The following is a 15,386-nucleotide window of genomic DNA, read 5'->3' as shown; positions in this document are numbered from 1 at the left end:
TACTAATGAAAAAGTAGTCTAAAAGTTTGAGAGTCCAGTTTGCCCCTGGATATTTCAAATTTCACCCATAGACCAAAACAGCCCTCAGAGATCTGGGTACTTGGACTTTTGTTGTATGGAGTTACTGGGAATAACAAAGGCAGAGAGGTAATGGAATGGGGAGGAGAGTTATCCAGCTCACCTAAGGTCACTGAGTTTGGGGGCACATACAAGTGGCAGCAATAGAATGGCGGGGAGTCAAAGTGGTTGTTACAGACTTTGAGAAGAATTGAAGTGATGTGGATTTGGGGTATGCAGGTGACACGTGGAATGATGGTGGCTAGTTCCTTCCCCCAACAATGGAGAGACACGAAAAAGGAAGTGAGAACTCAGGGCAAGGGATTGCAGGTGTTCCTGTTTCCTCTACCATAAAGAGAGAATAGGAAGATCTTAGAACCTTCTCCTTCTCCTTCCTTTTGCACTTGGGAAGATGAAAAACACAGCAGCAATGTGATTTGATGTAGGGCACAGTCAAAACACACGGAAATGGACCATTCAGAAATTGAAATAAGGCCACTTTTTTTTTAATCCCCCCATCCACCTACGTTGTTTCTGGCTTACTCTAGGAAAAGCAAAACTTGGAAACTTTTCTAGTAATGTGTAGAACTGGAGTTAGCCAGTGAACTTTTATCTAAATGAGCTCTTTTCTGGACCTGATTTTCCAAAAGCCAGTGAGTTGCTATCAGCCAGCCTTGCCTTTGCCCCTTCTTTCTCCCATTTGGGGAATGCACTTTCCACAAGAGTACAGGGCTTACACTAATGTGGCAGTGTCTGTGCCTGGTTAATTCTATCCAAACCTTGTGATTCTAGTTCTCTGCTACACATACATAAACACTGGTTTGAACTGAAATGTCACATTTAAATGTCTATAGAGAAATAGGATAAAGTGTGACTGACTAACCACCTTGTGTTATGTCAGTAGGGAGATAGCTTCTTCCCCAGACGGATGAAACAGAATGTCATGGCTTTATTTGTAATCTTTTTTTCCTTTAATGTTTATTCATTTTTGAGAGACAGAGATTGAGCATAAGTGGGATAGGGGCAGAGGGAGAGGGAGACAGAATCTGAAGCAGGCTCCAGGCTCTGAGGTGTCAGCACAGAGCCCGACCAGGGGCTTGAACTCACGAACTGTGAGATTGTGACCTGAGAGGAAGTCTGACACTTAAACAACTAAGCCACCTGAGTGCCCCACATGGCTTTATTTTTGAATGTTTTGTCACTACTCTCCGAGTTTACTGGAACAGTTTGCTTCAGAAATCACTCCCTCTAGAAAAGTCCCTTTAAAACTTTCAGGCTTCTACTGATTCATGGAAAATTTTGTTCTTGCAAATTATAGCCAGCTCTGTGGTTTTGTCCCATTGGGGTATGTATGAGCATGGAAGCTTGGACAGGACATGCTTTAGGTCCACACCCTTGTGTCTGATTGGGGATCACTGCTTCATTAGTGTTGGGTATAATTATAGTAACTTGGAAACATGGTCCCATAAAGATTAGAATCATGGTTGTAAATGAGACCAATAGAGCATTCGAAGACTATAATAGGAAATCTTATGAAAATCTTAACTCTATACGTAAGAACTTTAGAGTACTTGTACTGGATTTGGTCCTTGCTGTAATGCATCTCACCCAGAATACGGTCTGTGTAAGCACCAATGGTTGGATTTTAATGATGAACACAGGACAAGTAGTTGGATGATGGCATTACCAGGAAAAGGGTTACTGTTTTCTCTAATGAAAACATTCATTCACTTTTGGTCATGCATACATTCCTGGAATGTTTCACCTTTTGCTAAATTAAATATAAAGGCATTTATTAATAAGTATATTAGTATGCATCTTGGATGGAGGGAGGGGAGTGCATTTTTGTGTGTGTTCCACATGGATTTATGTTTAGGACTCATTATCTGGAAGCTTATCTTAACTTTTTTTTTTTTTAATTCCAGATAGACAGACTGTCCCCTTATTCAATTTAGTATCTCAGCTGGTAATAGGAACAGTAGCTACTAGTTAATGAGTACTCATTTTGTGCTAGGCAACATCCTGTCCACATCCTGTGGGTTTTCAGTGCCTTCTACAATAGAAAATGGCAACCTAGATCTGGCAAGGTTCCACTTAACTGGGTCCACTTAACCACTCTGTTGATGTTTCTTAAAAATAGCTAAAGGAAAGATGGCACTCAAGAAAGGGAGGAACCATATCTTTCTAAACTGTTTAAGTATATTTTTAAAAAACCCAATTGAGATTTCAGCAAGAAGATACCAACCACTGACAAAATGATATGAAGAAATGTGAACCTTGTAGAAGAAACAAGCGACAGCTGTTTTTACATGACAAAAGTTGCTGGTTATCCAGCAGTGATTTGTCCTACCCTTTCTCTCTCCCAGCAGCTGCTGCCATTTGCCGCATACACAAAGTTTAAGTCCTGGGGTCGCGTCTTAGGAGAAGAATAAAGGAGACTTTGGAGCAGATTTTCCAAAATGCTTTCTATGTTATGCTTTCCAGAATCATACCTACTGCACATCCATGCCTACTTGGACCTCCAACAACTGCCCACCTGACAACCAGTCTGGCCAAAGCTTTTTGCTATGAATTTTCATCTCCCAGGCCACAAACTCAGACGTCCCAAAATATGACTTTATTTTCTATAACTGAACTGACTTCCATTTTATTTTAATTTCTTATTTCTTATTTTATTTTATTGTTTTTAACTTCAGCATAATTACTAAAAAGTGCTCTCAGCACGAGTTGTTGGTTGTGGGGTTTTTGTTTTGTTTTGTTTTCCTTTTTATTAGTTTATTTTAAAATTTACATCCAAGTTAGTTAGCATGTAGTGCAACAATGAATTCAGGAGTAAATTCCTTAATGCCCCTTACCCATTTAGCCCATCGCCCCACAACCCCTCCAGCAACCCTCTGTTTGTTCTCTATATTTAAGAGTCTCATGTTTTGCCCCCCTCCCTGTTTTTATATTATTTTTTGCTTCCCTTCCCTTATGTTCATCTGTTTTGTATCTTAAATTCCTCATATAAGTGAAGTCATATGATCTTTGTCTTTCTGACTAATTTTGCTTAGCATAATACCTTCCAGGTCCATCCACATAGTTGCAAATGGCAAGATTTCATTCTTTTTGATTGCCAAGTAATACTCCATTGTGTATATATACTACGTCTTCTTTATCCATTCATCCATCAATGGACATTTGGGCTTTTTCCGTACTTTGGCTATTGTTGATAGTCCTGCTATAAACATTGGGGTGCATGTGCCCCTTCGAAACAGCACACCTGTATCCCTTGGATAGATACCTAGTAGTGCAATTGCTGGGTTGTAGGGTAGTTCTATTTTTAATTTTTTGAGGAACCTCCGTACTGTTTTCCAGAGTGGCTGTACCAGTTTGCATTCTCACCAGCAGTGCAAAAGAGATCCTCTTTCTCCACATTCTCACCAACATCTGTTGTTGCCTGAGTTGTTAATGTAAGCCATTCTGACACGTGTGAGGTGGTATCTCATCGTGGTTTTGATTTGTATTCCTCTGATGCTGCGTGCGGTTAAGCAGTCAGTTGGCCATCTGGCTGTCTTCCTTGGAAAAGTGTCTATTCATGTCTTTTGCCCATTTCTTCACTGGATTATTTGCTTTTTGGGTGTGGAGTTTGATAAGTTCTTTATAGACTTTGGATACTACCCCTTTATCTGATATGTCATTTGCAAATATCTTCTTCCATTCTGTCAGTTGCCTTTTAGTTTTGCTGATTGTTTCCTTTGCTGTGCAGAAACTTTTTATTTTGATGGGGTCCCAATAGTTCATTTTTGCTTTTATTTCCCTTGCCTCTGGAGATGTGTTGGGTAAGAGTTGCTGCGGCCAAGATCAAAGAGGTTTTTGCCTGCTGTCTCCTTGAGGATTTTGATGGCTTACTGTCTTATGTTTATTTATTTATTTTTAATTTTTTTAACGTTTATTTATTATTGAGAGACAGAGCATGAGCATGGGAGGGGCAGAGAGAGGAGGAGACACAGAATCTGAAGGAGGCTCCAGGCTCTGAGCTGTTAACACAGAGCCTGACGTGGGGCTCAAACTCACAAACCCAGCGAGATCATGACCTGAGCCAAAGTCAGATGCTTAACCGACTGAGCCACCCAGGTGCCCCTTACTGTCTTATGTTTAGGTCTTTCACCCATTTTGAGTTTATTTTTGTGTATGGTGTAAGAAAGTGGTCCAGGTTCATTTTTCTGCATGTCGCTGTCCAGTTTTCCCAGTACCACTTGCTGAAGAGACTGTCTTTATTCCATTGGATATTCTTTCCTGCTTTGTCAAAGATTAGTTGGCCATACATTTGTGGGTCCAATTCTGGGTTCTCTATTCTGTTTTATCGATCCGAGTGTCTAGACATTCTTGTGCCAGTACCATACTGTCATGATGATTATAGCTTTGTAATAAATACAGCTTGAAGTCTGGGATTGTGATGCCTCCAGCTTTGGTTTTCTTTTTCAAGATTGCTTTGGCTATTCGGGGGTCTCTTTAGGTTCCATACAAATTTTAGGATTGTGTGTGCTAGCTCTGTGAAGAATGCTGGTGTTATTTGGATAGGGGTTGCATTGAATATGTAGATTGCTTTGGGTAGTATCGACATTTTAACAATATTTGTTCTTCCTCTCCAGGAACATGGAACCTTTTTCCATTTTTTTGTTTCTTCACTTTCTTTCATAAGCTCTCTATAGTTTTCAGTGTATAGATTTCTCACCTCTTTGGTTAGATTTATTCCTAGGTATTTTATGGTGCAACTGTAAATGGGATTGATTCCTTGATTTCTCTTTCTGTCACTTCGTTATTGGTGTATAGGAATGCAACCAATTTCTGTGCATTGATTTTATATCCTGCCAGTTTGCTGAATTCATGGGTCAGTTCTAGCAGTTTTTTGGTGGGATCTTTTGGGTTTTCCATATAGAATATCATGTCATCTGTGAAGAGTGAAAGTTTCACCTCCTCTTGGCCAATTTTGATGCCTTTTATTCCTTTGTGTTGTATTATTGCTGAGGTTAAGACTTTCAATACTATGTTGAATATTGGAACATAGAGTGGACATCCCTGTCTTGTTCTTGACCTTAGGGGGAAAGCTCTCAGTTTTTCCCCATTGAGGGTGATATTAGAGGTGGGTCTTTCATATATGGCTTTTATGATCTTGAGGAATGATCCTTCTATCCCTACTTTCTTTAGGGTTTCTATCAAGAAAGGTGGCTGTATTTTGTCAGATGTTTTGTCTGCGTCTATTGAGAGGATCATGTAGTTCTTGTCCTTTCTTTTATTGATGTGATGTATCAGACTGATTGTTTTGTGGATATTGAACCAGCCTTGCATCCCAGATATAAATCCCACATGGTCACAGTGAATAATTTTTTTAATGTATTGTTAGATCTGGTTGGCTAATATGTTAAGGATTTTTGCATCCATGTTCATCAGGGAAATTGTCCCATAGTTCTCCTTTTTTAGTCGGGTCTTTGGTTTTGCAATCAAGGTAATGCTGGCTTCATAGAAAGGGTTTGGAAGTTTTTCTTCCATTTCTATTTTTTGGAACAGCTTCAAGAGAATAGATGTTAACTCTTCCTTAAATGTTTGGTAGAATTCCCCTGGAAAGCCATCTGACCCTGGACTCTTGTTTTTTGGGAGATTGTTGATTACTAATTCGATTTCCTTACTGGTTATGGGTCTGTTGAAATTTCCTATTTCTTCCTGTTTCAGGAATTTGTCCATTTCTTTTAGATTGCCCATTTTATTGGCATATAATTGCTTATAATATTCTCTTGTTATTGTTCTTACTTCTGCTGTGTTGGTTGTGATCTCTCCTCTTTCATTCTTGATTTTATTTATTTGGGTCCTTTCCTTTTTCTTTTTGATCAAACTGGCTAGTGGTTTATCAATTTTGTTAATTCTTTCAAAGAACCAGCTTCTGGTTTCATTGATCTGTTTTTGTTGTTGTTGTTGTTGTTGTTGTTGTTGTTGTTTTGATAACATTGATTTCTGCTCTAATGTTTATTATTTCCTGTCTTCTGCTGGCTTTGGGTTTTATTTGCTGTTCTTTTTCCAGCTCCTTAAGGTCTAAGGTTAGGTTGTGTATCTTTCTTCCTTCTTTAGGAAGGCCTAGATTGCTAGATACTTCCCTCTTATGACTGCCTTTGCTATGTGCCAGAGGTTTGGGGCTGTGGTATTATCATTTTCATTGACTTCCAGGTACTTTTTAATGTCCTCTTTAACTTTTTGGTTAGCCCATCCATCTTTAGTAGGATGGTCTTTAGTCTCCAAGTATTTATTATCTTTCCACATTTTTTCTTGTGGTTGATTTAGAATTTCATAGCATTGTGATCTGAAAATATGCACAGTATGATCTCGATCTTTTTGTACTTGTTGAGGGCTGATTTGTGTCCCCGTATGTGATCTATTCTGGACAATGTTCTAGTGCACTTGAGAAGAATGTGTATTCTACTGCGTTAGGATGAAATGTTCTGAATATATCTGTTAAGTCCGTCTGGTACAGTGTGTCATTCAAAGCCATTCCTTCCTTTTTGATTTTCTGTTTAGATGATCTGTCCATTGTTGTAAGTGTGGTTTTGAAGTTCCCTACTATTATGGTTTTATTGTCAATGAGTTTCTTTATGTTTGTGATTAATGATTTATATATTTGGGTGTTACCACGTTTGGAGCATAAATGTGTATAATTGTTAGATCTTCTTGGTGGATAGACCCCTTAATTATGATATAATGCCCTTCTTCATCTCTTGTTACAGTCTTTACATTAAAGTCTAGATTGTCTGATATTAGTATGGCTACTCTAGCTTTCTTTTGGCCACCATTAGCATGGTAGATTGTTCTCCATCCCCTTCCTTTCAATCTGAAGGTGTCTTTAGGTCTAAAGTGGGTCTCTTGTAAACAGCATATAGATGGATCTTGTTTTCTTTTCCATTCTGTTACTCTATATCTTTTGATTGGAGCACTTAGTCCATTGACATTTAGAGTGGGTACTGAATGATGTGAATTTATTGCCATTATGTTGCCTGTAGATTTGGAGTTTCTGGTTGGTGTTCTCTGGTCCTTTCTAGTCTTTGTTGCTTTTGGTCTTTTAAAATACATTTTATTTTATTTTATTTTATTTTTGTTGTCTTTTCTCCCCTCAGAGAGTTCTCCTTAAAATTTCTTGCTGGGCTGGTTTAGTGGTCAAGAACTCCTTTAATTTTTGTTTGGGAAACCTTTTATCTCTCCTTCTATTTTGAATGACAGCCTTGCGTGGTAAAGAATTTTTGGCTACATATTTTTCTGATTCAGCACATTGAATATATCCTGCCACTTCTTTCTGGCCAGCCAAGTTTCTGTGGATAGGTCTGCTGTGAATCTGAGCTGTCTTTCCTTGTCAGTTAAAGACTTTTTTCCCTTGTTGCTTTCATAATTCTTTCCTTGTCTGAGTAATTTAGAATTTGACTATGATATGCCTTGTTGATGGTCAGTTTTTGTTGAATCTAATTGGAGTCCTCTGTGCTTCCTGGATTTTGATGTCTGTGTCTTTCCCCAGGTAGGAAAGTTTTCCGCTATGATTTGCTCACATAAAACTTATACCCGTTTTTCTTTCTCTTCATTTTCTGGGGCCCCTATGATTCTGATGTTATTCCTTTTCAATGAGTCACTGAGTTCTCTAATTCTTAAATCATGCTCTTTTGCCTTAGTCTCCCTCTTTTTTTCTGCTTCATTGTTCTCCATAAGTTTGTCCTCTTTATCTCTGATTTGCTGCTCTGCTTCTTCCATCCTTGCTGCCATGACATCCATTTAAGATTGCAGCTCAGTTATAGCATTTTTTATTTCATTCTGACTAGCTTTGACTTCTTTTATCTCTGCAGAAAGGATTTGTAACCTATTTTCAGTGCCAGTATTCTTATTATCGTGATTCTAAATTTTGGTTTAGGCGTCTTGCTGTATCTGTGGTGATTAATTCCCTGGCTGTAATTTCTTCCTGTTCTTTCTTTTGGGGTGAATTCCTTCATTTCATCATTTTGAAGGAAGAAAAGGAATTAGTAAAGTAAAAAAAAAGAAAAATTAAAAAATTAAAAACAACACAAAAAAATAAAATAAAGGATGCTAGATCCTAGGTGTGTTTTGGTCTGGTTGTTTAAAGGAGCTTGATAGATTAGAGAAAAAAGGGAAAGATAAGAAAAGAGAAAAAAGGAAAACGTTTGAAAATTTGAAAACATGAATATAATAGAATAGAATAAAATGAAATGATGGAAGTGAAATGAATTTTTAAAATTTACAAAATAAAAAATATAGTGGGAAAAATTAAAAATATTTTTAATAAAAATGGAAAATAAATATAATTTTTTTCTCTTTCTGTATTGAAGAATAAGAAAAGAAAAAAAATTGAATAGATGGACCTGTGAACAGACTGAAATATGATTGAAATTACATCGGTTTCTCCTAGAAGTCAAACTACGAAGCACGTTATAGTCAGTAAACTAAGCAGATGGAGTGACTTGTGGTGTTCCTAAAGTGCACAGTTGGCCCAATTGGATGGGGCTTAGTGTAATGGCTCTATTCTCCACTAGATGGCGCTGCTTAGCTTGCTGGGGGTGGATTGTTGTGGCGCTTATAGGTATGTATGCACATGCACAGGAGGGGTGAAAATAGCATCACCCAGCTACCCAATCCCTAGTACCAGAACTCTATGCTTTCCCAGACAGACCATCAAGCACCCCACCTTTGTCTCTGGCTTATGTCCACTCATTGCTTTTACACTGTAAACAGGCTGTCAGGCTGCCAGGCGACACCTCCCTCCTGAGTTTTATCTCAGATGCGGCTGTGTTTCCCAACCCTTCACTTCTGAGAGACTGGGGCTTTGGCCTGTTCTGACCCTCTGGGTGAGGGTCTCACCAAGCAATTGCCTGGTGCCAGCTACCCCCAGGGATGTTCGGGAGACTGCACTGCTGCCGATTCCCTGAGACTGTGGGTGGGTGCCAGCCCACCCCAGAAAAATTTCACGTGATCATGTAGCAGCAGCATCCAGGGATCATGGAAAAATCACAACACCCATCTGTCACCAGGCTTCCCACTTAACGTCCTTGTTCCAGTACCAGTGAGTGTGGTTGTTTGCCAGGGTCTGCTGGGACCTTTGCCTGTGGGGTGGCTGCACAGCCTCTACCAGATGTCCTCCCAGCAGGGGAACTGCCTCTAGTGTGTGACCCAAGGACCCCTCAGACCTTGCTCTCTGTTCCTAAGGATTCGCCCTTCCCACCAGAGCACCACCAGGTATTGAGCTGTGGCATTTCAGACTCTATGCTTCCCTGTTTATGGAGTCTTAATGGAATTTAAACCCTCTCCTTTCTCCCTTTTTTGTTCGGTCTTTCGTGTATTCTTTCTTTCCTCTCCAGATGCTTTCGAGTGGGGGTATGCTATCTGTACTCTACCCGCCCCCCCACTGTCTCCATCCTCTCTCCACAAGCAAAAACAGCTCTTGCCCCCCCCCCCCCATGGCTTCTCTCTCCCTCAGTTCATCTCTCCACACCATGTACCTCCTGAGTTCTGTGTTTCAGGTTGTATAGATTGTTGTGTTGATCCTCAAATCAGTTTTCTAGGTGTGCAAGATGGTTTAGTGTTGATCTGGCTTCATTTCAGGGAGGAGAGATGCAAAAAACAATTTCCATGCTGTTCCACCATCTTGGCCCATCCTGTTTATTTTTTTTAAGAGAGAGAGACAGACAGAGAGACAGGAAGAGCACAAGCAGGGGAGGGGCAGAGAGAGAGGGAGACACAGAGTCAGAGGAAGGCTCCAGGCTCTGAGCTTTCAGCACAGAGTCTGACATGGGGCTTAAACTCACTAATCGTGAGATCATGACCTGAGCCAAAGTAGCATGCTTAACCAACTGAGCCACCCAGGTGCCCCCTGAATTCCTTTATTAAACTCCCATTTTCCTTGATGATGGAAACTTGACCTTAATTCAGGGTGTTTCTGTCTCCTTCTACTCCTGGGGGCACATCTTCATTCAGAGGCAAAGTGGGGTGGAGAGCAAGGTAAGTTACAATGATGTTTGAATGGAGTGGGTTGGGTCCTTGGTCTTCATCTATCCAGTCTGGCATCCTCTGAAGTGTTATTCCTCCTACCCAGTCTTGGTTACTAATATCTTTACACATTGACATTCAGTAATTTCCTCTTTGGTCTAAATGAAATAAAAGAGGTTATAAGAATGTTTAAAGCAATATGGAATGGGAGGGAAGAAATACACAAGCATGGATGATATGATCATCTCAACATATTTTGGCAACTTTCTCCTACTATGATTTATATTTGGGGTGCAACTTGTAGCCTTTGAATGAGGAAAGAATATTAATTTTATTTTCACAAAGAAAGTAGTAGGTGCTCTATTTAAGTAATTTAAAATGAATTGATTCAAATACTTCAAGCAAAGAAATTCTGAGGAGCCATTTAATTATTCTCACGAGACTAACTGAATGTGAGCTTCAGAGACCTTATTTTTAAAAATTTAGACATTGAGTTGTTTGGAGGAAGGTTTTTCATATGTTCCTCTGCCCCATGGGGAATTTAAAGTGCTCTATCATCTAATCTCTATTATTTTATGAGCAGTACTTTGGTACTAAATCTATAGCTAAAAGTTGAACCACTCATTCACAGTTGGAGCACATCTGAAACAAAGATAGGTCAAAAATAGCTCTGTGATAATTACCATCTTTTTGAAGAACACAGGTTAGCATTTATAACCCATCTAATTCTTTTGTACTGATGAAATATATTTTTTAAAAAATAACGATTTCTGTGTATGTTATTAATTGTAATTTTCACTGGGGAAATTGGAGCACAAAACATCACAATGTTCCCCTAATTACACTGTGGCAGATGGAACAAGAACTGTATATTCTGCCAATTAACTGTGTTTTTTTTCTTAAATTACAAGTGCATGGTCATTTCAATAAATGTCATTCCTATTTTATGCATAAGCTTTCTGCTCCTCTGGAATATTTTCTTGCCCCCCATGGAAATAAAGGAAATTGAGCAAAATGGAACAAAGAAGATAACAAATACATTCAAAAGTGCCATTATTTAATATTTTCATGCCACCACTTGAGAATGAAATTAGACTGCAAGGGACAACATGGGCAATTGGGCAGACCTTTGCATAATAGGTGTTCCCATTGTACAAGAATCTGGGGGATTGGAGCGTTTATCCAGGTGGAATAGAGGGTGAGAGGAAGTGAATTGGCCACTGCTCAGCCCGGGGGAGATGAGGTGGAAAAGCCTCTGAGAAGAGAGACCAAGGGAGCATTTACAAGATGGGTGAAACCCAAATTTTGCTAGTTCTTTTAGATTCCAAGTGGAGGGAGCGGATGTCAAAGGAAGGAAGAATCAGAGATCATCGGCATGAGATTTTTAGAAGGGATGTGGAGTAAGGAGTTGGAATTCCAACTGGAAGAAACCACAGAAAGAGTTAATGGTATGGGGCACCTGTGTAGCTCAGTCGGTTAAGCATCTGACTTCAGCTCAGGTCACAATCTCACAGTCCATGGGTTCTAGCCCCACATCAGGCTTTGTGCTGATAATTCAGAGCCTGGAGGCTGCTTCAGATTCTGTGTCTCCCTCTCTCTCTGCCCGTCCCCCACTCTCTCTCTCTCAAAAATGAATAAACATTAAAAAAAACAGTTAATGGTAGCACTAATGACATTTTCTAAGTTACAAGGTGATATTAGAAATTGCTTATGCTTGAAATGTTTTTATTTCTGTTTCTTCCACCATTGATTTGGTTGGGTTTCCTATCTATAAAATATATGATCAAGTGGCGATGACAAGCCTATTATTTATTGTGTGCCATGTGCTGTGCCAATTAGCAGAAGCATGTAGCATCGTCCCTTGCAGTGAAGTATGGGATACATAGAAGAATGATAAAATTATAATTTGGTGGAATTGCAAAAATTAAATGATTTGCAAGTTATGGAGGCAGCTCATCGAAGAGAATGATTGTTGCTTGGGTTTGAGTAGGGAATTCTGGGTAGCTTTTGCAGAGAAGTGTTCTAGAAGATAAATAAGAGATGGTTAGGTACATAAGGAAGGAACAGCATTTTAAAGTTTATTTATTTTGAGAGAGACAGAGACAGTGAAAGTTGGGGGTGGGGTGGAGAGAGACAGAGATAGAGAATCCTAAGCAGGCTCCGTGTTGCCAGCCCAGAGCCGGATGTGGGGCTTGAGCTCACAAAACTTTGAGATCATGACCTGAGCCAAAACCAAGAGTTAGATGCTTAACCGACTGAGCCACCCAGGAGCCCCAGAACAAGTATTTTAAATGGAGGAGATAGCATGTGAAAATTCACTGAATCAAGACATTTCAAAGGAAGTAATTCTCTTCAAATATTTAACACAATACAGATTTTAATTCATAGTTATTAATGTTTTAAATAAAACTCTTGTGCTAGAGAACTGTCATTTTCCTGGTCATTTTGAGGGGAATTATTATTATTATTATTTTTTATTTTTTTACTGCCAATAGTCATTTGCCAATTTTGGTACTGACTAATGTCTCTTTCCCCATGTTGCTCTCAAAAAAAACCCAAAAAACAAACAAACAAAAAAACACATTGCTTGTATTTTTCACAATCTGTTCCTTACTCCATCTTTGTCAGAGCACCAGTGAAGGAGGAACTCTATTCTTTGCATTAGAGAAGGCTCAAGTTACCAAGAAATTATTGAGTCAGTTGCAACTGGGCAGTGGTAATTCAGTAGTACTAATACTAGGAGCTTTTCCCAAGGTCTTGGGCTTTCTTTGCCTTCTGGGTGGATCTCAGAAGATGAGTCTATCAGGCAAGAAGCAAGCCTGTTTCTGATGGGTGGCGGCCATAATTAATGTGGTTTTGTGTCAATTTAGCTAATCTGGAAGTGTAGTGCCTAGAATCTCCTTCCTTGTCTGATTCTAGGTTAGTCCCAAGAGAAATTTTGTGAAATTCGGAAGATGAGGCCAGGCAACGGCCGTATCACTACAAAGGCTTGTTTGGCTGGGTACTACTTCGGCATTGCGTGACTGCTGCCCCAGGTCCGCTTTGTGACCTTGCACACTAGCTGGGACCCCAGCTTCTCTCACTCCTTTTGGATCCCTTTCTTCAGCTTCTTAACTTTCTGGGCAAAGCCCATGTATGTGGTCTTGGCCGAGTGCACTGGCTTCTGCAGGTCACTCGTGTTAGGTGTGAGACAGACAAGGGTTCAAGTTTGTCCTCACTCTCCCCCACTTCACGTTGGCTGTCAACTCTGCTCACTGAGAGTCACTTCAGGCCCGTGGCCAGAAACAGAGCCAATGGCATCCACAATTGTGTAAAGTTGCATTCGTAGTAAGTCTCTTCTTTCCTACTGTGGTTCTGCTTCCCTGATTGAAACTTCACTGGTACAGTCCCCTCACCACATGTCATGATGCTCTTATAGCTAATTTGTGATTATTAATTGTGTTAAGGAATTTGAATGGCATATGTAATTGAAATTACAGGTGATCAAAGGTCTCATTTAATAATTTCAATGATTTTGGGGCACCTGGGTGGCTCAGTCGGTTAAGCCTCAGACTTTGGCTCAGGTCATGATCTCGTGGTTTACAGGTTCGAGCCCCACGTCGGGCTCTGTGCTGACAGCTCAGAGCCTGGGGCCTGCTTCAGATTCTGTGTCTCCCTCTCTCTCTGCCCCTCCCCCCTCACACTCTGTTTCTCTCTCCTTCAAAAATAAACATCAAAAAATAAATATATAATTTCAACCATTTCTCCTAATAAATATTAAAATTAGATGACTCACATTTCACCACCTTTACAAATGGATTGAATGATGAATTCAGTTAATGATTTTTTCATATAAATTAATGCTCTTTCCAAAGAGCACAACTTAGTGCTAGGGGGGATTAAAACCGTTGTAAAACCTATCCTCTTTTTGGCATACAGTGGGGGTGTTTGGACAGAATGTTTACAGGTAGGATAAAAGGAGAAGGCTAAAAATTTAAATGATGATTTGGTTATAGTATAGGTACACATACAGAGAAATATTGACACCATTTTTAGAAATTCCAAGAGCTCTTGTTCTTGCACATGTGAATCAATCCTTATTGACTCTGGGCTTGACCATGCGATTTTCTTGGGCTAACAGGCATTAGCAAGTGAAGTGCAGACAGAGGCTTGATAAGAGCTTGTGCACTGGGGCTTGGCCTTTTGGAAAGTTCCTTCTTTAGAGCTTGTTGCCATACTATAAGGAACCTTGGGCTGAGTCATGAGAAGCAATCTGGAGAGAGGCTTGGAGGATTAGGGGCTGTCTTGGACTTATCAACTGAAGGCAACTGCATGAGCAATATCCATGGAACAGGAGAATCACCAGCTGAACCTTGCCGGAATTCCTAATAAACGGAATTCTGTGGAATAACAGATTGTTGTTTAGGGGTGGTTGGTTATACAACAATGGAAGATTGAAATAGCCATGACAAAGCATTAATAATAAACTTGTTCCTTCTTCTTTTTTCTTTTTTTATAAAAAACTGTGCACTGACTTAATTCTGACTATGCCTCCTTTTACTCCTTCCTTAAATTCCTTATTACTTTTCATGGTCTCCACTTCTCCTTTTCTCATCAGAGCATGGGTGGTCGTTCTTCTAGGTAGCATGCGTTGGGAGACACTTAGAAACCCCATATACCCCAGAATATCTTCCTTCTCAGTCTGTCCTGGTACTTGAGACTTCAGCATTATTTAAAGAATGATTTTTTTCTTCTAAGCTACGAATTCCCTTCTCCAAGGACGAACTATGCCTGGACACATAATATTATCCTCTGTCAATCACCATGGAGCCAGGATTAGTTTGTTCGTTTGCTCTCCTTGGAAGAGGCAGGGAGGAACTGACTCTAGCTTGCCAGGGGGCCCTGCCCACACATGTACATCTGCCTGCAAGTCTTCCCCCTTATTCTGTCAGCCAGTTAACTACTTCTCTTCCTTCAGCTCTGGACTCCATTAACAGTTTCTTAGGGAAGTGTCCCTGAACCCCCTGATTAAATCTATTCTCCGATTACAGGTGCTCATAGAACCAACTGCCTCTTCTTCAGAGCAATTTCAGTCAACCTTTTAAATATGTAATTATGTTATATTTACATCACCTGGGACTATAAGCTCTAAGGAGATAGAGATCATGATTATTTTTGCCCACTGTGGTATTCTCGATACTTAGAATATACTCTGACACATGGAGTGTATTTAATACATAGTTGTTAAAGAAACAAATGAATGACTGGGTGAACTGAGATTCTGAACAATTGAATTCTCTTTTCCTTTCTTACTTTAGACCCTTTTGTGCCTGGACTGGATG

The sequence above is a fragment of the Acinonyx jubatus genome, chromosome A1 (assembly GCF_027475565.1).
Source record: "Acinonyx jubatus isolate Ajub_Pintada_27869175 chromosome A1, VMU_Ajub_asm_v1.0, whole genome shotgun sequence".
Classification (NCBI taxonomy): domain Eukaryota; kingdom Metazoa; phylum Chordata; class Mammalia; order Carnivora; family Felidae; genus Acinonyx; species Acinonyx jubatus.
This window is presented reverse-complemented; position numbering follows the sequence as displayed.